Source organism: Megalopta genalis, chromosome 1 (genome assembly GCF_051020955.1).
Source record: "Megalopta genalis isolate 19385.01 chromosome 1, iyMegGena1_principal, whole genome shotgun sequence".
NCBI lineage: Eukaryota > Metazoa > Arthropoda > Insecta > Hymenoptera > Halictidae > Megalopta > Megalopta genalis.
The window spans coordinates 10,451,366-10,472,279 of NC_135013.1; the positions used below are offsets into that span (position 1 = coordinate 10,451,366).

At 39.3% G+C, this 20,914-nt stretch overlaps 1 protein-coding gene across 3 annotated transcripts in view; it reads right to left on the minus strand.

Annotated features, from left to right (window-relative positions):
* LOC117228856 (uncharacterized) overlaps nucleotides 1–20,914 on the minus strand; it is a 502,447-nt gene that overhangs the window by 274,797 nt on the left and 206,736 nt on the right. The window contains exon 1 of one of the 3 annotated variants that reach the window (XM_076521010.1): nucleotides 17,973–18,022. The exons of the other annotated variants lie outside the window; for them this stretch is intronic. The gene's annotated coding sequence lies outside the window, so the exon portion shown is untranslated. Of the gene's footprint in view, nucleotides 1–17,972; nucleotides 18,023–20,914 lie in introns of those variants that run through there. 3 annotated transcript variants of the gene reach the window in all.

A 20,914-nucleotide genomic window follows, 5' to 3' on the forward strand; every position in this document is an offset into this window, starting at 1 on the left:
TTAATATTATCATGCACAAATCGTTAACGCCATCACGCGCGCATGCAGAAGGAGCGACGCTTCGGCGTTCGAGTCTCCAGAGTCACCGCTTAACCCTTTGCACTCGAGTGGTGACTCCGAGGCACCGCTGAAATTGTTACACCGCGTTCCAAGATCATTTTTATATCAAGAAAGTTCAGATTGACAAAATTGTTAAGAAAGTAACTGTCACACGAGTCGCCGGAAGACTCAATTTCATGCGCATAAAATGCGCTTTGTCATATGAAACGGAAATGCTATGAGCCCGAAATATTATCTTAGATTTATATTTATATTATATTATATATATTATATATTTTATATTATATTATTATATTATTTATATTATATTATATATATTATATTATATTTTATTATATTATTTATATTATATTATATATATTATATTATATTTTATTATATTATTTATATTATATTATATTATGTTATTTATATTATATTTCGAGCGCAAAGGGTTAATTTCTCATCTCGGTCGACAATTACGAATATTATCTTAGATTTATATTTATATTATATTATATATTATATTATATTATTATATTTTATTTATATTATTTATATTATATTATATATATTATATATTTTATATTATATTATTATATTATTTATATTATATTATATTATGTTATTTATATTATATTTCGAGCGCAAAGGGTTAATTTCTCATCTCGGTCGACAATTACGAATATTATCTTAGATTTATATTTATATTATATTATATATTATATTATATTATTATATTTTATTTATATTATTTATATTATATTATATATATTATATATTTTATATTATATTATTATATTATTTATATTATATTATATATATTATATATATTATATTATATATATTATATATATTATATTATATTTTATTATATTATTTATATTATATTATATTATGTTATTTATATTATATTTCGAGCGCAAAGGGTTAATTTCTCATCTCGTTCGACAATTACGAATCCGGCCGCGCGTCGTCTTATCTCGTCCAACCCGAGCTCAACATCTGCACTGATTCTTTTTCAAGAATGCGAATTTTTGCGTGCGCGAATTTTCCTGCGTTCGCGTAAACGTGCGGCAAGCGGAATACTTGTGCGGCCGACTGTAGAACGCGCGGTCCGGCCGCCGATCGTGGATCAGCGCGGCAGCCTTGATTGGACGATGATGCAAAAGGGTTTGCAAAGAGAGAAGGTCGAAGGGAGAGAGGGAGAGTTCGGGCTCGACGTAGGGACACGTGAGAAACTAGAAGAGGACCGGAGCAGCCGCCGGGCTTTTAATTGCTCGCTTTTGCTTGATTTCCTTTTTGCCATTCGACGGCCGGGCCCGGCGATCCGGTCGCTTTGATGGCCCCCGTATCGTTATTAGTGTTGATAGATCCTTTGCATTGAGGGCAACCGGCTCGCCATGCGGAAACCGCGCCGCGCCGGCCAGTCATCGGGAGCGTTCCGCATTAAAAATCATAGCCGCCCGATGAAAAAGAAGAGAAAACCGCGCGCAAGCGGTCGGACTTCTAATGGACGAAAGGGTTAGGAAGGGGCTGCGGGAAATTGGTCCCTTTGAAAACGTATATCGCGCGTGTCCACGTGCTCGCTCGCGCGCGCGCGTAATTAACGGTACGCCGGTTTTTCTTGTCTGCTATTTAAGCGATCGCTATTATTCCGATTTACCGGTTTCGATTGGCCGCCTCGGCTAGAATTACCGGTCGTTGTGTCTGGAACGAAGACGACACGATTTTACGCGGTGCTCGGAACCGCGGGGAACGCGACGGGAAACATGGGTGACGCGATGTAACTTTATCAATGGATCCGATTTTTGTTACCTGGAGCGCGCGTAACTTTTTTAAAAACGATCCCGGCCGTTTGCATATTCGCGCGGAGAACGTTTCCCTCCCGTTGCAGAACCAGAACAACGGAACTAAACTAATAGAAACTCGTTCGCAACGGATATTTCATTCATCGATTATAACAATATGTTGAGTTTTTTTGCTTGTTTTTTTATTTAGCTTTCGAATCTCAGATGAGATTTTGGTTGATGTAATGTGTTGAGTTTTTTATTGCAACGAGTATTGGATATTCGTGAACAATGAATGGTACTGAAACGATGTGAGACAACTGTTGCGATTGATTTTCCCTTGTGATAGGTTTAATTTTTGATACAGGAACTGTGAAAGTTGTTTTTAAAAACGCTCTGGTTATTACACGTTTGTGAACGGAACGAAATTCTAGTTTCAGAAGAGAAACGTTCAACTAGAATTTCGTTTGGAAGAGATGTTTTATTCGACGATTAGGAAAATTGCGTTGTTGCAACGAATGCCGGATTAATTTATTTATTAGTTAGTTTATTAGTAAAATTATTACGTTAGTGATTCTTTCCTCATTCGCGCTCAGATTTCGTACAAAAGTGGACAATTTGGGAAGAGGAGGTGCGATTGTTCGAGCCTTGCGTCTCGTTTTTATAGTTGTTGGCAATTCTCCGCGTTCAATCGAATCAATTGTACAATCGTTCGCCGAAAAGTCGAATTCGGAAACGTTGGATTTTTGAGTACAGTCATTTCTCCCTAATTCGCGCTCAGATTGCGCACAAAAATGGACAATTTGGCGAGAGGAGATGCGATTATTCGAGTCTTGCGTCTCGTTTTTATAGTTGTTGACAATTCTCCGCGTTCAATCGAATCAATTGTACAATCGTTCGCCGAAAAGTCGAATTCGGAAACGTTGGATTTTCGAGTACAGTCATTTCTCCCTAATTCGCGCTCAGATTGCGCACAAGAATGGACAATTTGTGAAGAGGAGATGCGATTATTCGAGCCTTACGCCTCGTTTTTATAGTTGTTGGCAATTCTCCGCGTTCAATTGAATCAATTGTACAATCGTTCGCCGAAAAGTCGAATTCGGAAACGTTGGATTTTCGAGTACAGTCATTTCTCCCTAATTTGCGCTCAGATTGCGCACAAAAATGGACAATTTGGCGAGAGGAGATGCGATTATTCGAGTCTTGCGTCTCGTTTTTATAGTTGTTGACAATTCTCCGCGTTCAATCGAATCAATTGTACAATCGTTCGCCGAAAAGTCGAATTCGGAAACGTTGGATTTTCGAGTACAGTCATTTCTCCCTAATTCGCGCTCAGATTGCGCACAAGAATGGACAATTTGTGAAGAGGAGATGCGATTATTCGAGCCTTGCGTCTCGTTTTTATAGTTGTTGGCAATTCTCCGCGTTCAATTGAATCAATTGTACAATCGTTCGCCGAAAAGTCGAATTCGGAAACGTTGGATTTTCGAGTACAGTCATTTCTCCCTAATTCGCGCTCAGATTGCGCACAAAAATGGACAATTTGGCGAGAGGAGATGCGATTATTCGAGTCTTGCGTCTCGTTTTTATAGTTGTTGACAATTCTCCGCGTTCAATCGAATCAATTGTACAATCGTTCGCCGAAAAGTCGAATTCGGAAACGTTGGATTTTCGAGTACAGTCATTTCTCCCTAATTCGCGCTCAGATTGCGCACAAGAATGGACAATTTGTGAAGAGGAGATGCGATTATTCGAGCCTTGCGTCTCGTTTTTATAGTTGTTGGCAATTCTCCGCGTTCAATTGAATCAATTGTACAATCGTTCGCCGAAAAGTCGAATTCGGAAACGTTGGATTTTTGAGTACAGTCATTTCTCCCTAATTCGCGCTCAGATTGCGCACGAAAATGGTCACAATTTGGGGAGAGGAGGTGCGATTATTCTCATGCGATTCGAAATTCGATTATTATTTATAGTTATCGATTGTCAACAACTATAAAAACGAGACGCGAGGCTCGAATAATCGTATCTCCTCTTCTCAAATTATCCATTTTTGTGCGCAATCTGAGCGCGAATTGGGAAAAAATCAACGTCGATTCGAAACGGGTACAGTAAATTCTCTCCAATTGTCCCTTAGCTTGACGAAAATGGACAATTTGGGAAGGAGAGATACGATTGTTCGAGTCTCGCTGCTCGTTCTTATAATTACAGTGATTTCTTTCCTCATTCGCGCTCAGATTGCGCACAGAAATGGACAATTTGGGGAGAGGAGACACGATTATTCGAGCCTTGCGACTCGTTTTAAATAATTATTGACAATCGGTAACTGTAAATATCGGTAACTAATCTTTCCAAATTGTCCATATCTGTGCGCAATCCGAGCGCAATTTACGGAGAAATTACTGAATCGTTCAATGAGCATTGTACTATATAGCGACAATAAATAATTAACGCAGCCGACTTCTTTTTTCCCAAATTTCACTTCAAATCGCTAGAACTTCTTAGCTTTTAGCAACCGTATAATCCGTTCTGCCATAATAATTTTCTCTTCTTTAGATGTTTTACGAAATTGTCGAATTTGCTTCCATAAATATTTCACGAAGTTTTTGATTTTCCCGTGTTCAGGTATTTAACGAAGTTGTTGATCTTGTTTTCCGCGTCGTGCAGACTTCGGAGCGTTCGCGGTGGTCTCTGTGTTCCAGGCAGAATGGACGTAAATGTTCTACCAACTCGTTTGTCACACTCGCGGAAATAATTTCCAGTTCGTGAACGGTGTTTCCCCGTTTCACTTGTTACACAGATTCAGCGTGGAACTTTTGTAACACAGATTTCAAGGTGTCTGCTCCATAAGAAACCTTTCAAAACACCATAGAAAGAGCAACTGTTTTAAAGGAAACACGAGTTCCGGCGTGAGTTTGTTTAAAACGTAAGATCGTTCGTTTCGGTCTCTATTAATTATTTCGACGAATTCGCGAGCAAATCACAAGAAATTTAACGAGCTCCGTCGTACTCGTCGCATTGTTCCGGTTAGTTGTAAATCTCGGAATAAAGTTAAACCACTTAACCAGTTAGCTGTGGCGCCTCCTTTTCAAAACGTGCACCTATATGTGTCGCGAGAATCGAACGGCGACGAGTATACTCGTCGAACACGGAGTAAGTGTCGCTGTTAAAATATCGGCGGACGGCGTGTTGGTATTACTGCGGACGCTCCAAATACCGCGGCATTTCATGAAAGTAATGGAATCTGATATTTTATAATGAGTAATATTTTAAAAATGAATATCACAATGCTTTGTATGTTTAACATTGATAATTTATGATATACAAGTAACAGCGATCGCAGTTTCAACTTGTTCGTTGATTTTTGATATTCGGAAGCTTATGGAAACGTGTCGAGTCTTATGAAATACTCAAAAATGGCAGCTGCGAACGCTGATTCGAAAGGCATTTATGTTTTGGTAGTTGATAATGAACTATTCATTTTAGCATTATTTAACTCGTTAGCTGTGGCGCCTCCATTTCAGAGCGCGCATCTATATATGTCGCGAGAATCGAGCGACGACGAGTATACTCGTCGAACACAATGTAAGTGTCGCTGTTAAAATATTGGATCGAAAAAACGGTTTTATTTCATAAAATTAACAATTTTATTACTAATATTTACTTATTCGCTTGACGTTAACATATACCATATACATAATAAACGAAAAACCCAGGGATAATCGAATACTTATAAAAGTTAAAAATTCAAATTGCTGCTGTAGAGAGAGTGGTATTTAGCAAAGCGAGGAACAATATATAATGGCACTTTGCACGTCGAACACCAATACCGTGATTCTTTTCTAATTTTATTTTTATAACAATGTAAAGAACTTCGCGCAGGATCGGCCTCAAAATATTCTGAACATCTTGAAATTTGAGAATATGTTTTTGTTTTCCTTAAAATTACAATTTAAATAGCCAACGGTCGCTACTTCTTACGCGCGACGAGTATACTCGTCATGTCACAAAATATTGCCATTTCTCCGTGACGAGTATACTCATCGAACACAGCTAACTGGTTAATTAAACTAATTTAGAATTAGGATTTATATTGTATCAACGAAAATATTAATTTTATTTTCTACAATTTGTTAATTTTTATGGTACAGCAATGTCTCTCTAATTGACGCCCAGATTGCGCACAAAAATGGACAATTTGGGAAGAGGAGATACGATTGTTCGAGCCTTGCGGTTTATTTTTACAGTTATAAATTCTCCACAATTATAAAAATGAACCGCAAGGCTCGAATAATCGTATCTCCTCTTCCCAAATTATCCATTTTAGTGGACAATATGAGCGTCAGTATGGGAGACATTACTGTATTTCTGTATCTGTTTTATTTTGTTATTTGAGCCGTTTATTTTGAAAGCGGCGTAAGTCACTTTACCCTAATCAAAAGTGGAGATTTTTTAATGTTTATACGAAATTATTTATACTAAGAAAAATATCAGTATCCTGAGATAACAAATACAAGTAAATCTTCTCGAAAGTTAGTTGGAAGTTAGTGACCTATGCCACTTTCAAAATAAACGGCTCATTTGGTGGGTTTCTTTATTTTTTATTTCGCAAACTTATTTCAACCGACACATCGGTTCGCATCGGACTATGGCAGCTTTGTTTAGATCCTAAACATTGGTGTCGGCGCTCTTTCGCGTTCTTTTCTCCAATGATACGTATACTTCAACTACTATTACTACTACGTACTACTTCTTACGCACGACGAGTATACTCGTCGTGTCACAAAACATTGCCATTACTCCGTGACGAGTATACTCGTCGTGACACAAAACATTGCCATTACTCCGTGACGATTATACTCGTCGTGACACAAAACATTGCCATTTCCCCGTGACGAGTATACTCGTCGTGACACAAAACATTGCCATTACTCCGTGACGAGTATACTCGTCGTGTCACAAAACATTGCTACTTCTCCGTGACGAGTATACTCGTCGTGTCACAAAACATTGCCATTACTCCGTGACGAGTATACTCGTCGTGTCACAAAACATTGCCATTACTTCGTGACGAGTATACTCGTCGTGTCACAAAACATTGCTATTTCTCCGTGACGAGTATACTCGTCGTGTCACAAAACATTGCCATTTCTCCGTGACGAGTATACTCGTCGTGTCACAAAACATTGCCATTACTCCGTGACGATTATACTCGTCGAACACAGCTAACTGGTTAAAACGTCGCCACTTAAAACGTCGCGAAGTGCCGCCGCCGCCGCGGTCCGGCCGCGAATAATAACGCCGCGGCTTTTACCGATCGCGAATATGTATGCATTTCGTCTGAAAATCGAGCGGCTTCGAGAGGAGAAACGTGATTTAATATCGCGCCGACACTTTCGATCGGAACGCGCAACGTATCCTTTTTCAGCACGTCGGACAGGTTAACCGATCGTCTTCCGTAATGAAGTATTTTCAATGTGAATCGTTTGAAGGGCTGTCCGGCGCTCGACGCGAGACGATATAATTAAATCAAATTAACACGATCACCGTATTCGCGCGGTTTTCCTTTTTACCGGGTCTAATTGCGAGCGGCGAAACGCGCGACGAGGGATATTTTAAGCTTCGCGTTCGCGTTCGCGTTTCGCCGCGAGAAGTAATGAATAAATCATCGTAACGGCGCCGGATGAAATCGATATACATAAACCGGGCGAAATTCCAAAAGAAATACAATATCCCTCGGTATTATGGATAAAACGGGAAGAAAGACGGATGCGAGTTATCGCCGTGACTTTTACGGACGCGCTTCGACACAACTCGCGAATGCCGCTACTTTTTTTTTCACGAAAATATACCAGAGCACACGTCTAGGTTGATTTATAATTCTTTTCGTCGGTTTATTCGGCGTGTTTTTTTTTTAACGCGCGATTCTTCCGGTCGCGTTAGTCGTCGCGTAAACTTTAATTAGACGCGTGAAAATTGAAATTACTTGTCGGAGAGTAAACAATCGAGCGAGAGGAAACGTTTTTTCGTGGAAAACAACGTGGGCGACGGAATTAAAAAATGTTGCTTTCTCTTCCGGAAATATTCTGTGTGCCAATGGGAATGCGGTAGTATAGCGCTTAGGTATTTATAAATAGTTATAAATAATGCTGATAGAGAGATGCTTTATAATAAAAACTAAAAATATCATATTGAAGAAATATATCTGTTTTTCTTTAAATTTTCTATACTTTGATAAAGTAAGTAATTTAAATTCAAGTAAAAGAAAAGTAATTTAAATTCAAGTAAAATAAAAGTAAGTAATTTAAATTCAAGTAAAAAATAAAGGTAAGTCATTTAAATTCAAGTAAAATAAAAATAAGTAATTTAAATTCAAGTAAAATAAAAGTAAGTAATTTAAATCCAAGTAAAATAAAAGTAAATAATATAAATTCAAGTAAAATAAAAGTAAGTAATTTAAATTCAAGAAAAAAAAAATAAAAGTAAGTCATTTAAATTCAAGTAAAATAAAAGTAAATAACATATCTTCAAGTAGAATAAAAGTAAATAATTTAAATTTAAGTAAAATAAAAGTAATTTAAATTCAAGTAAAAAATAAAAGTAAGTCATTTAAATCCAAGTAAAATAAAAGTAAGTAATATAAATCCAAATAAAATAAAAGTAAGTAATATAAATCCAAATAAAATAAAAGTAAATAATATAAATTCAAGTAAAATAAAAGTAAGTAATATAAATTCAAGTAAAATAAAAGTAAGTAATATAAATTAACGTAAAAATAGGTAATTTAAATTCAAGTAATTTGCGGTAGGTTTGGCACACGCGATGCTCGCAGATTTAAAGAATCGTTGATATCGTTCTTCCTTCAAATTCTTTCTCCCACAAAGCTTACCTATCATTAACGCGAAATGCGTTTTTAAGCCATCGCGGTCACAGTTACACGCGAATATAAAAATTTGTTTATTCGCGCAGTCAGGTCCCTACTGAGCCGAGGCCCGGTTAATGCGAGCGTCGTTAAACGATCTATTAAACGTTGCACTGAATCTAGAAAATTTGTAATCTGATCGCGCAGGGATCCGCGCGCTGTCTTTACGCGGTCGGCGAAGAAGAAATTAATGCGAGTCCCGGGCAGGTGCAATTTCGTAATATATAAAACGATCGTAACCGCGTTTTATTATAATCTGAAAGTACAGCCGCGGCAATGCGGGCCCTGATAATATTAATATCGGCGGCAAGTGCGATATTCCCCCTTTTATTAAATGAAACGCCCGTGTTCGGTCCGTGTCGGCGCGGTTTATCGAGTTAATGAAATAATGAACACAGCCGGGACGATTCCGTTTTACGAGAAGGATAACATCTGGATCGAAGTTGTCCGGCGACCGGGGCCGGCCACCGGAAACGCGTTTACCGGCTAATAAGACGAACCGCGGCGAGCCGGCGCGGCGTGTTCCTGGTATTGATGAAAAAACGAAAGAAAACGTAATCACGCGGGGCCCCTGTGGGCGTCTCGGGGGGCCGGCGCGGCGAGCCGGGGCCCGGATAGCTCCCAGGGAAAGGAACCGGGAGCAAAGGTCAAGATAGTCGCTTCTGCCTGGCGACGTTCTCCGGCCGCTGCAGCGTTAATGCACCGAGAATGCTGGATACACGCCGAGAGGCAGGCGCTGCTTCGCCGAGTAGGGTTCGGTAGCCGGCAGCGATGGGACCCCGAGTGCAACACGTATGCGCCAACGGATTTACAGTTATTACCGGGCGGCGGATCTTTATGCGAATGCCGACTGTCGTCGTCCGTTTCGGATGGAACTGCGGAATCAGGCAAGAATTTATCCCTTCTGCCGAGGGACTCGTTAAATTGTAAATGGCACGCCGCCGTGCGCGGCCATTTACTTTGCTAACTTTTGCTGACATCTTCGTTCCTTCGGGTCGCCACCGAGATCAGCCGAGCACTCTTCGGTCGCGTTCATCAACGCGATCGTTACATCGTCGTGGAAATGATTTTACACCGTTGTTCCGCGTCGCGCGATCTAGTCTTGGCGTTTTCAATTTTGCTCGCGATCGAAAGTAGAAAGATGTGTACGGTCCACTTCGAATACGGTAATGTCTCCCTAACTGACGCTCCGATTGTGCACAAGAATGGGCAATTTGGGAAGAGGAGATGCGATTGTTCGAGCTCCGCGGCTCGTTTTTATACCCGCCGATTGTGGATACAGTAATTTCTCCCTAATTCGCGCTCAAATTGCGCACGAAAATGGTCACAATTTGGGGAGAGGAGGTGCGATTATTCGCATGCGATTCGAAATTCGATTATTATTTATAGTTATCGATTATCAACAACTATAAAAACGAGACGCGAGGCTCGAATAATCGTATCTCCTCTTCTTAAATTATCCATTTTTGTGCGCAATCTGAGCGCGAATTGGGAAAAAATCAACGTCGATTCGAAACGGGTACAGTAAATTCTCTCCAATTGTCCCTTAGCTTGACGAAAATGGACAATTTGGGAAGGAGAGATACGATTGTTCTTGTCTCGCGGTTCGTTCTTATAGGTACAGCGATTTTTTCCTAATTCGCGCTCAAATTGCGCACAAAAATGGATAATTTAAGAAGAGGAGATGCGATTATTCGAGCTCCGCAGCACGTTTTTACAGTCGCCGATTGTCGATACGCTAATTTCTTCCTAATTCGCACTCAATTGCGCACGAAAATGGTCACAATTTGGGGAGAGGAGGTGCGATTATTCGCATGCGATTCGAAATTCGATTATTATTTATAGTTATCGATTGTCAACAACTATAAAAACGAGACGCGAAGCTCGAATAATCGTATCTCCTCTTCTCAAATTATCCATTTTTGTGCGCAATTTGAGCGCGAATTGGGAAAAAATCAACGTCGATTCGAAACGAGTACAGAAAATTCTCTCCAATTGTCCCTTAGCTTGACGAAAATGGACAATTTTGGAAGGAGAGATAAGATTGTTCGAGCCTCGCTGCTCGTTCTTATAGTTACAGTGATTTTTTCCTCATTCGCGCTCAGATTGCGCACAGAAATTGACAATTTGGGGAGAGGGGATGCGATTATTCGAACTTCACGGCTCGTTTTCTATAGTCGCCGTTCTTATAGTTATAGTAATTTCTCGATAATTCGCACTCGGATTACGCACAAAAATGGACAATTTGGGAAGAGGAGAAACGATTATTTCAGCTCCGTAGCTCGTTTTCATAGTTGCCGATTGTCGATACAGTAATTCCTCCCTAATTCGCACTCAAATTGCGCATGAAAATGGTCGATTCAAAATTCGATTATTATTATTTATAGTTACTGATTATTATTATTTATAGTCAATAACTATAAAAACTAGATGCGAGACTCGAATAATCGTATCTCCTCTTCGTAAATTATCCATTTTTGTACGCAATCTGAGCGCGAATTAGGAAAAATCGCTGTAACTATAAGAACGAGCCGCGAGGTTTGAACAATCGTATCTCCCCTTCCCAAATTGTCCGTTTTCGTCAAGCTAAGGGACAATTGGAGAGAATTTACTGTACTCGTTTCGAATCGACGTTGATTCTTTCCTAATTCGCGCTCAGATTGCGCACAAAAATGGACAATTTTGGAAGAGGAGATACGATTATTCGAGCCTTGCGGCTCGTTTTTATAATTGTTGACAATTCGTAACTATAAAGACGAACCGCAAGAGTACAATAATCGTATCTCTTCTTCCCAAATTGTCCATTTTTATGGACAATCTCAGCGTCAATTAGAGAGACGTTACTGTACGCGGTTTTATAGGAAATCATGTCACGCGGAAAATGTTCTCTTGTAACGCGAATCGTGTCGCTGTTGCGTATGAACAAAACACGTTTTGTTTCATGGAAATTCAATCGGAGAAATCATTTAACAAATTCGGTACGTAGTTGGTACAATGGAAAAATGAGTGAAATTTTCTGTTAAATGTTAAAAGCGAGAAAAATTGTTGCAGCGATGATTAGACCGCGGACTTGTATGCAAAATGAAAATTGTCCGCACCGATTGCAAAACACAGGAGTTACACGGGCATTTATTTCGCGCTATACATAGTGCCTCGCACTATACTACAGGGTGTCCCAAAATTATGATACGTCTTGGAAATTAGAGATTTCCGAGGTCATTCGAAGCAACTTTTTCCTTTACAAAACTTTTCTCCGCCGCTTTGTTTACGAGTTATTAACGAAAACAGTGTGACCAATGAGAGGCGAGCTCGGCTGGTGCTAGGCGGCCGATCCAGTGAGCGGAGCCGGCCTTCGTCCGCTCGTTGGCTCGGTCGCCTAGCGTCGAGCGAACTCGCCTCTCATTGGTCAGTGTTTTTCGTTAATAACTCGTTAACGGTGCCTCGTAGAAAATTTTTGTAAAGGAAGAAGTTGCTTCAAATCACCTCAGGAATCTCTAATTTCCCGGACACCCTTGTATATTGCAAGGAGTTGAGGAACAATTAAACTCCTTTGATCGACGTTAAACAAAATTGTCAAGGTTATGTCAAGGTTATGTCAAGGTTATGTCAAGGTTATATCAAGGTTATATCAAGGTTATTTCAAGGTTATGTCAAGGTTATGTCAAGGTTACGTCTAAACAAAATTCAACGTCATCGTTTTCATAAACCAACGCAGGGGCTAGCCGTATCGCTATTCAGATTTAGCATGAAAAAGAAGCATAAAATCGGCGGTACGCGAATACGTGCTCGAATTGTGATGTTCGAAACGAGCGGCTAATCGTGGCCAATATTTCACACATATCGTTAGAAGCTCGTAAGCTAGAATCGCACAAAAGCTCGTTAAAGTCAGACAGTCGGGGAGAGGGGGGGGGGGGGGCTCGTTCTCTTTTGAGGGTGAAAAACGCGTTTCGCCCGTTCGCGACTCTGAAATTATTGATTCGATTTGTAAAAGTCGAAGAGCGCAGCGGTTCTCACGAAAGATTCGAGCCGAGCCGAGCTGCGGCGCGAGGTATCTAAGCGTAGTTCCCGTGTGCTTCCGATGTACACTTTGGCTCCGTCACTGGTAGCAGCAAACCGTAAATCTCCGATGTAAATACACGGCTCGGTTAGTGTCCGGTCCAACGCGAGAGGTCGGGCCCTTAACTAAGCCGTCCCTCGAAAAGCGGTTCTTGTCCAGGAACGATTTATTTACGGCGGCACGATATTCCTCGACCGTCAACGTTCCTTTTTTTTTCTTCTTCTTCTTCTTCCCTCCGTGGCTCTCTTCGACCACCGCCGCCGCCGCCGTCGCCGTCGTGGCCCTGTTACGTTCTTCTTTTCGTTCCACGTTGCTTTCTCCATTTGTACTAGGCAACACCGCGGCCGATGGCCCGCACTCCGGCGATTAATCATTTTCCCGGCGGAACCGAGGGAATCCGTATTCGAACGGTGTAACGCATGAACGCGGCCGACCGGCCGGCCTGCCGCGGCAACAACAAGAAAATAGAGACCGGGCGAGGATGAAATTGGATTATGCCCGCGGATCCAGGCAACCGCGCGCCTTTTAAACCGATATCCTCGGCCGGCCACCGCCCGCCGCACAACCGTTCTCTTGCCGCTTTATTCGCCGGACGGTATCTTTATTTACTTCGCTCGAAAGTTTTCTCTTGTTTCGCACCTTCTTCTCGGATACCGCCCCCCATTCTTCTTCTATCTCGCCTCCGTATCCCTCCACGGCTTTATGTTTTACCTTTCGCCGCCGTGCAATCCGAGTTGACTCCGATAAACGAAACGAGACTTCGTTGTTGCCCCCCACCCTCCACCCTCCCGCGCCAACGCGCTTCGACGCTGCCGCCATCGCCTCCGAAGTTTCGTCGAGCTATTCGATTTGTTCGAATTAACCCTTTGCAGTGCGAGCCGCTTTAACGCGAAGTTCGAAACTGTTTTTTCCGACCTATATTATTCCCGTTTTATATCGCCACGGTTCACTTTGTGCGCAGGAAATTGAATTTTTTTTTTTGCGACCCCTGCGACACACTTTTTATACGTGCAGGGTGTCTCATTTGAAGCAACGCGGCTCAATCATTTGGACTGTAGATCGTTTCAAAAAATTTGTCGGATATAACCGGCACATTTTTGCTGTTCGGATGCGCTTTCGAGATTTCGAGGTGACCTTGATTTCTTCTTTTTAACGGAACCGCATATTTCTTTATGTATAAGCACATGGAGCATTTCATATAAATATAATATAAATAATATATAAATACATAAATTCATATAAATAAGAAATGAAAAAGTCAGAAAACTTTATAACCGGCACATTTCTGCTGGTCGAATGCGCTTTTGAGATTTCGAGGTTATGTCAAGGTTATATTATATTGTATTATATTATATTATATATAATACATAACCTTAACATATAACCTCGGTTTATATAGTATATGGTTATATATTACATAACATTGACATAACCTTGGTTTATATATTATATGGTTATATATTACATAACCTTGACATAACCTTGGTTTATATATTATATGGTTATATATTACATAACATTGACATAACCTTGGTTTATATATTATATGGTTATATATTACATAACCTTGACATAACCTTGGTTTATATATTATATGGTTATATATTACATAACCTTGACATAACATTGGTTTATATAGTATATGGTTATATATTACATAACCTTGACATAACCTTGGTTTATATATTATATGGTTATATATTACATAACCTTGACATAACATTGGTTTCTTCATTTTAATGGAACCGCATTTTTCTTTATGTAAGCATATAGAGCATTTCATGTAAATATAATATAAATAATATATAAATATATAAATTCATTTATATGAATTTCTTATTTATATAAGAAATGAAAAAGTGTGTGTTTTAACCACGTGTATGTTCTTCCTTCATTTGCCGAACGCTTTCACTAAGCTGCGAATTTTCGAATAAATTCTCTGAAGAATTCGTACAAAACGTGAGAGGGAGGCGACGCGATCAAAATGCGCATCTACAAAATTTTATCTGCAACATCACTGGTTTTTGATCGCCGTTCGATCCGAGTGGCCTCTCTTAAATATTCCTCCTTGTCGAGAGTTTCGAAAGATCGACGGTCCGAACTATTTAGTTTAACTATTAGTCTCAGTCCCGAGCCCTTTCTTTTTATCATCCGTCAGGGTCGTTATGACAGATAGTATCTTTCGCTGTCAAAGTATCGTGCGGCCTATCGAATGACCGGCAAAAAGTCGCCCGATCCGAGGGCCTAATGGTACCACCAACAAAGGCGACAAGAAAGCGAAAGAGAACACACGGCTCGTTTAAGATTCATTCGTCTCGCATTCGCGACAAAAGGAGCGCTGGCCTGTCCAGAGAATGCATTATCGTCGATTGTATCGATCATTGCCGTCGCATCCGGCGTCGCTCTGTTTCTTTTTTTTTCTAAGTGCTGCGCGAGCACGGATCGAATACCGTTCGTTCTTCTCGATCATCTTCGGCCTCGCAATTGAAACGAAATGTCGGTAAATCGAGATACAGTAATGTCTCTCTAATTGACGCATAGATTGTTCACAAAAATGGATAATTTGGGAAGAGGAGATACGATTATACGAGCGTTGCGGTTCGTTTTTATAGTTACAAGGGTCAACAACTACAGGATGTCTCAAAAATGTCTCGCAATCTGAAAGTAGCGGGTTCCTCGGGTCATTTGATGCAACTTTTTCCTTTACAAAAATGTTCTCCGAGGCGCCGTTAACGAGTTATTAACGAAAAACAGTGACCAATGAGAGGCGAGCTCGGCTGGCGTGAGGTGACCGAGTCAACGGCGCCAGCGGTCGAGCGGTCGAATCCCAGCTCAACCGGCGCGAGGCGGCCGAGCCAACGGCGCCAGCGGTCGAGGCGGCCGAGCCAATGACGTCAGCGGTCGAGGCGACCGAGTCAGCAGCGCCAGCGGTCGAGGCGGTCGAGTCAATGAGCGGAACTGGGCTTCGTGCGCTGGTTGGCTGGGCCGCCTGTCAGCCGTACTCGATTTTTCGTTAATAATAACTAATAACTAATAACTAATATAATATAATATAATATAATATAACATAATATAATATAATATAATATAATATAATATAATATAATATAATACAATACAATACAATACAATACAATACAATACAATACAATACAATACAATACAATACAATACAATACAATACAATACAATACAATACAATACAATACAATACAATACAATACAATACAATACAATACAATACAATACAATACAATACAATACAATACAATACAATACAATACAATACAATACAATACAATACAATACAATACAATACAATACAATACAATACAATACAATACAATACAATACAATACAATACAATACAATACAATACAATACAATACAATACAATACAATACAATACAATACAATACAATACAATACAATACAATACAATACAATACAATACAATACAATACAATACAATACAATACAATATAATATAATATAATATAATATAATAATTAATAACTCGTTAACGGAGCATCGGAGAACATTTTTGTAAAGGAAGAAGTTGCTTCAAATGATCCGAGGAACCAGCCATTTCCGAATTGCGAGACATTTTTGGGACACCTTGTATAAAAAAACGAGCTGCAAAGCTCGAATAATCGTATCTCCTCTTCCGAAATTGTCCATTCTTGTACAGAATCTGAGCGTCAGTTAGGGAGACATTGCTGTAAATCTAGAGAGCATGTCGACTGGAACTGCAACGATCGCCGGCGTCGAAAAATTATGTCCTCCAGGCGTTGTTATTTTTTTTGTTTCGAAACATTTAACAATTGCTACGCCGCAAACGAATGAATCAATCCACGGACGAAGAACGTTTGAACACGAACAACAAAACCAAATAATTCAATTGTGCCCGACGTTTTAATGTACACACCGCGAGCGAACGTTTTCGAGCTGCCTTTCCCGACTGTTTTTCCATAGTTCTGCAATAATATACTCGTTTAAAAACGAATGGATCTTCGGCACGGTTCGTTAAAACGCTTGCCTAGAACAATATTTGCCGCACGAGATTCGCAAATAGGTTTCCGTCAATTTTGACATTTCGAACCGTGTTTCGTTGCGAAAACGCGCGCCGAGCGTGCAACGCGGCGCGTATACGCGTTCGCGAAACCGTAAATATTTTAATAAATCTTTCTCTCCGGAACAATGCCGGTGAAAGTCCTTTGGCTTGTTTCAGCAATTCGCACGGTCGAACAATCGAAACTTCGCGGCGTATTATTCGCCGAAGAACAAGCACGCCGGTATAAAATATCGAAGATTCCTTCGATGAAAATGTTCCGCCCGGCGTTCTTCGTCTATTCTCGATTTTCCCGGCTGGAAAAAGGCTTGCCCGCGGCAGACCGGTTCGTTCGTTTTGATGGAGCCTACGTGGGAAAACGGACGAAAACGGATTGCACTTCTTCCTATGGTTAATCGCGAACATCATTCGAGCCGTCTTCGTTCCGATGAAACGCCGGACTTCGGAATTTCTTTCGCACTGCGAAATTTCGAAACGCTTCTTGATCGTCGATTAACGCTGGAACTACCGAATCGGTTGAAATTATTTGATCTTATCTTTCAAAATATTACAAGATATTACAAAAACGTTTGTGCGAAACATTTTTCACAAAATTTAACATAATCTAACATTTGTATTTCACCTTCTATTCAAAATCAATTACAATTGAAATAGCGTAAATTCATTATATTTACGTTTTACATAAAAATCTACTATTATCAATTTTACTCCTACTTAAAATTAATTACAATCTAAACACCTATTAAAAATCTCTATTATAATCTAAAATTTTTATTTGAACTCCTACGAAAGATCTATTAAAATTGAAATTTTTCTGTTAAAAATCTGTCACGATTCTTTGTAACAAAAATCCATTACAATTGACGTCACTCCTGTTTAAAATCAATTAACGTTTCAATTAATATTTAATTTTTAAATGCAATTCCTTGTTCAAGCACATCGTTGGAAATTGTTCCGATGAATGAAACAATTTTCATAGAAATTTGAATACAAAATTCATTTCTATTGTAATACATTCACAATGCATAAGAGTTAAAACACTATACATTACGACATATATTAATTTTCTAGTTTCAGTTTCATTAATTAAATTACCTTGATTTTGTGGGAATCTTTGGAGCTGATTTTCCGCACCTGACGCGTTGAAGAACGAACAAGGCACTACTTTACTGTATTATCGAAGGAAGAACCACAGACATTATCGCTCTTAAGATAAGCAACGAGTCGAGAGCGACAAAGCTGCACTGTCCGAAGAATTCGAGGAAGAAATAGCTAAGATAATTTTCGTATATTTGTTAGATAAATCCAACACGTATCATAGAAATCGTACGAAGTCTAAATAAATCCAGTCTTGTGGATGTTATACAAGGTATCCCAAAATTATGGTACTTCAGGGAAATTATAAATTCCTGAGGTCATTCGAAGCAACTTTCTTCTTTACAAAAATTTTCTCCGAGGCATCGTTAACGAGTTATTAACGAAAAACGCTGACCAATGAGGGGCGAGCTCGACTAGCGCGAGGCGGTCGAGCCAACGAGCGGAGCCTGCCTTCGCCCGCTCGTTGATTCGGCCGCCTCGCGCTAGCCACGCTCGCCTCATGCCAGCCGAGCTCGCCCCTCATTGGTCAGAGTTTTTCGTTAATAACTCGTAAATGAAGCCTCGGATTGCATTTTCGCTAAGGAAAAAGTTACTTCAAATAACCTCAGGGACCCCTCGTTTCCCGGAACAGAATCGTATCTCCTCTTCCCAAATTGTCTATTTTTATTTATATCTATTTATTATTTATTTATTTATATTACAATTGAGAAAAAATTACTGTGTTCCTAGTTGCCCTCCCGTCTAATATTATCCATGTTAAACTTCTTTCTGGCTTTAAATTACTAAATTTCTTATGATGTTAGTAGAACACCGCCTATAATTTAAAAAATAGGTCGCCCGTAGCGATGAAAAATTTGGCCACTCCTGTTACAGAAAAATCCAGATTAGTCGCGTTTAATTCTCGGCAGTCCCGGCGTTAGCTGCACCTGGGAAACTGATGTACGCGATTTAGACTTCGTTACCCAATCAAGATTTTACAATGTTCTACATTACCGCCGACCTGTCGGCGCCAAAAGGCGGATCCGCTCCATTACCAGAAAACTCTCGCGTCCTCCCCGCTTTCCAATTAATTCGGCCAGGAGATGGTTCGATCGTAAAACAATCTGCGAAGATGGGTTCATAAACTCGGCGCGCCGGTCTATTTACCATTCGCAATTTCCTGCGCGCAGCCAGGTGTGCGGCGACTTATGACCGGCAGCGTATGCGAGGCAATCAAATTTATATTATAATTTCTATTGTACGGCCGGTCTCCCGGCCGTGCGATCGAGAGCGAAGTTGCTGCTGCATCCTCGCCGGGTGCATCTTCGTTCGCTGCGTCCTCGCTGCTGCGCAACGTTCTCTTCGATCCGCGGGGCAAAAGACAAAAATTCGAAGTATGAAGTCTGAGAGAAGTCTTGTACCAATTTATCGTCGCAATTCAAGCTTCGATTTTAACGCACGAAGTCGCTGCATTTCTTCGATGACGCGCCGTCGAAAATTTGTTACTTCGATTTGGCTTTTATAAGTTCAATTTGGTACTACGGTGCCTTTGAAACGAGTTCGTATATAAATTATTTCACGAGAATAACAATGTATGTTTATCATTTTGCAAATGAGAAGTTTGTCAAGGTTGAAAAGTAGAAAATACGATTTTAAATGCGGTTAAAAAGTACGATTTTAAGTGCAGTTAAAAAGTACGATTTTAAGTGCAGTTAAAAAGAACAATTTTAAGTGGAGTTTAAGTACAGTTTTATAACAAGTACAAAAAGTACCTCCCTGACTTTTTTTTACATTACTTCTGGCCACGTTGAAATCGATTTTTTGAGTGAACTCGTTTTACAAAAATTTTACTTTGCAAAGAGAACTGATTATTATTATAAACTGACAGAAAAGAATTGTTCAACAAAGGTTGCTCAGTGCACAATGCACATATATGACGATAAATTGGGATAATAAAAAGCTGGAAAACTTTCGGTCGAATGCAACAATTAACATTATTAAAATCGTCTTCAACAAAATTGTGTATCTTAAATTGTGCGAAACGTTTACATCGGAAACGTGTGCAAGCGTGGAGTGAAGTTATTTTTATTAGTTCAAGTGTCTCTGAGTGCGAGATTATTTCCATTATGACGGTATACATAATTGGCACAATCGAATAATCGAACGATGCGAAAGATGTGTGAGAGTCGACGTGATGAATGGCCGACTTGGTAACGAGAAATGCGAGGCGATAGAGATGATCATTCGCGCGTGTCAGAAATATTCTGATTGAAATCTGTAATTATTATTATCGATAAAATATCGTCGTTAGACCGCGAATTTTATGCGTTTATTTCACAAATGGCAAAGTGAAACGGAGAGCAATGAAGACGTCCGGAGAAATTACGAATCTTGTCACTCTCTATTTTCAATTTATTGACACTATAAAATTTATTATTTATTAGTTTTAGGAATCTATTTCTTAGTTTTGGGAATTTATTTCTTAGTTTCGGAGATTTATTTCTTAGTTTTGGAGATTTATTTCTTAGTTTTAGGAATTTATTTCTTAGTTTTGGAGATTTATTTATTAGTTTTAGGAATTTATTTCTTATTTTTAGGAATTTATTTCTTACTTTTAGGAATTTATTTCTTAGTTTTGGGAATCTATTTCTTAGTTTTGGGAATTTATTTCTTAGTTTCGGAGATTTATTTCTTAGTTTTGGAGATTTATCTCTTAGTTTTAGCAATTTATTTCTTAGTTTTGGAGATTTATTTATTAGTTTTAGGAATTTATTTCTTATTTTTAGGAATTTATTTCTTACTTTTAGGAATTTATTTCTTAGTTTTGGTGATTTATTTATTAGTTTTAGGAATTTATTTCTTAGTTTTGGAGATTTATTTCTTAGTTTCAGGAATTTATTTCATAGTTTTTCGAATCTATTTCTTATTTTTAGGAATTTATTTCTTAGTTTTGGAGATTT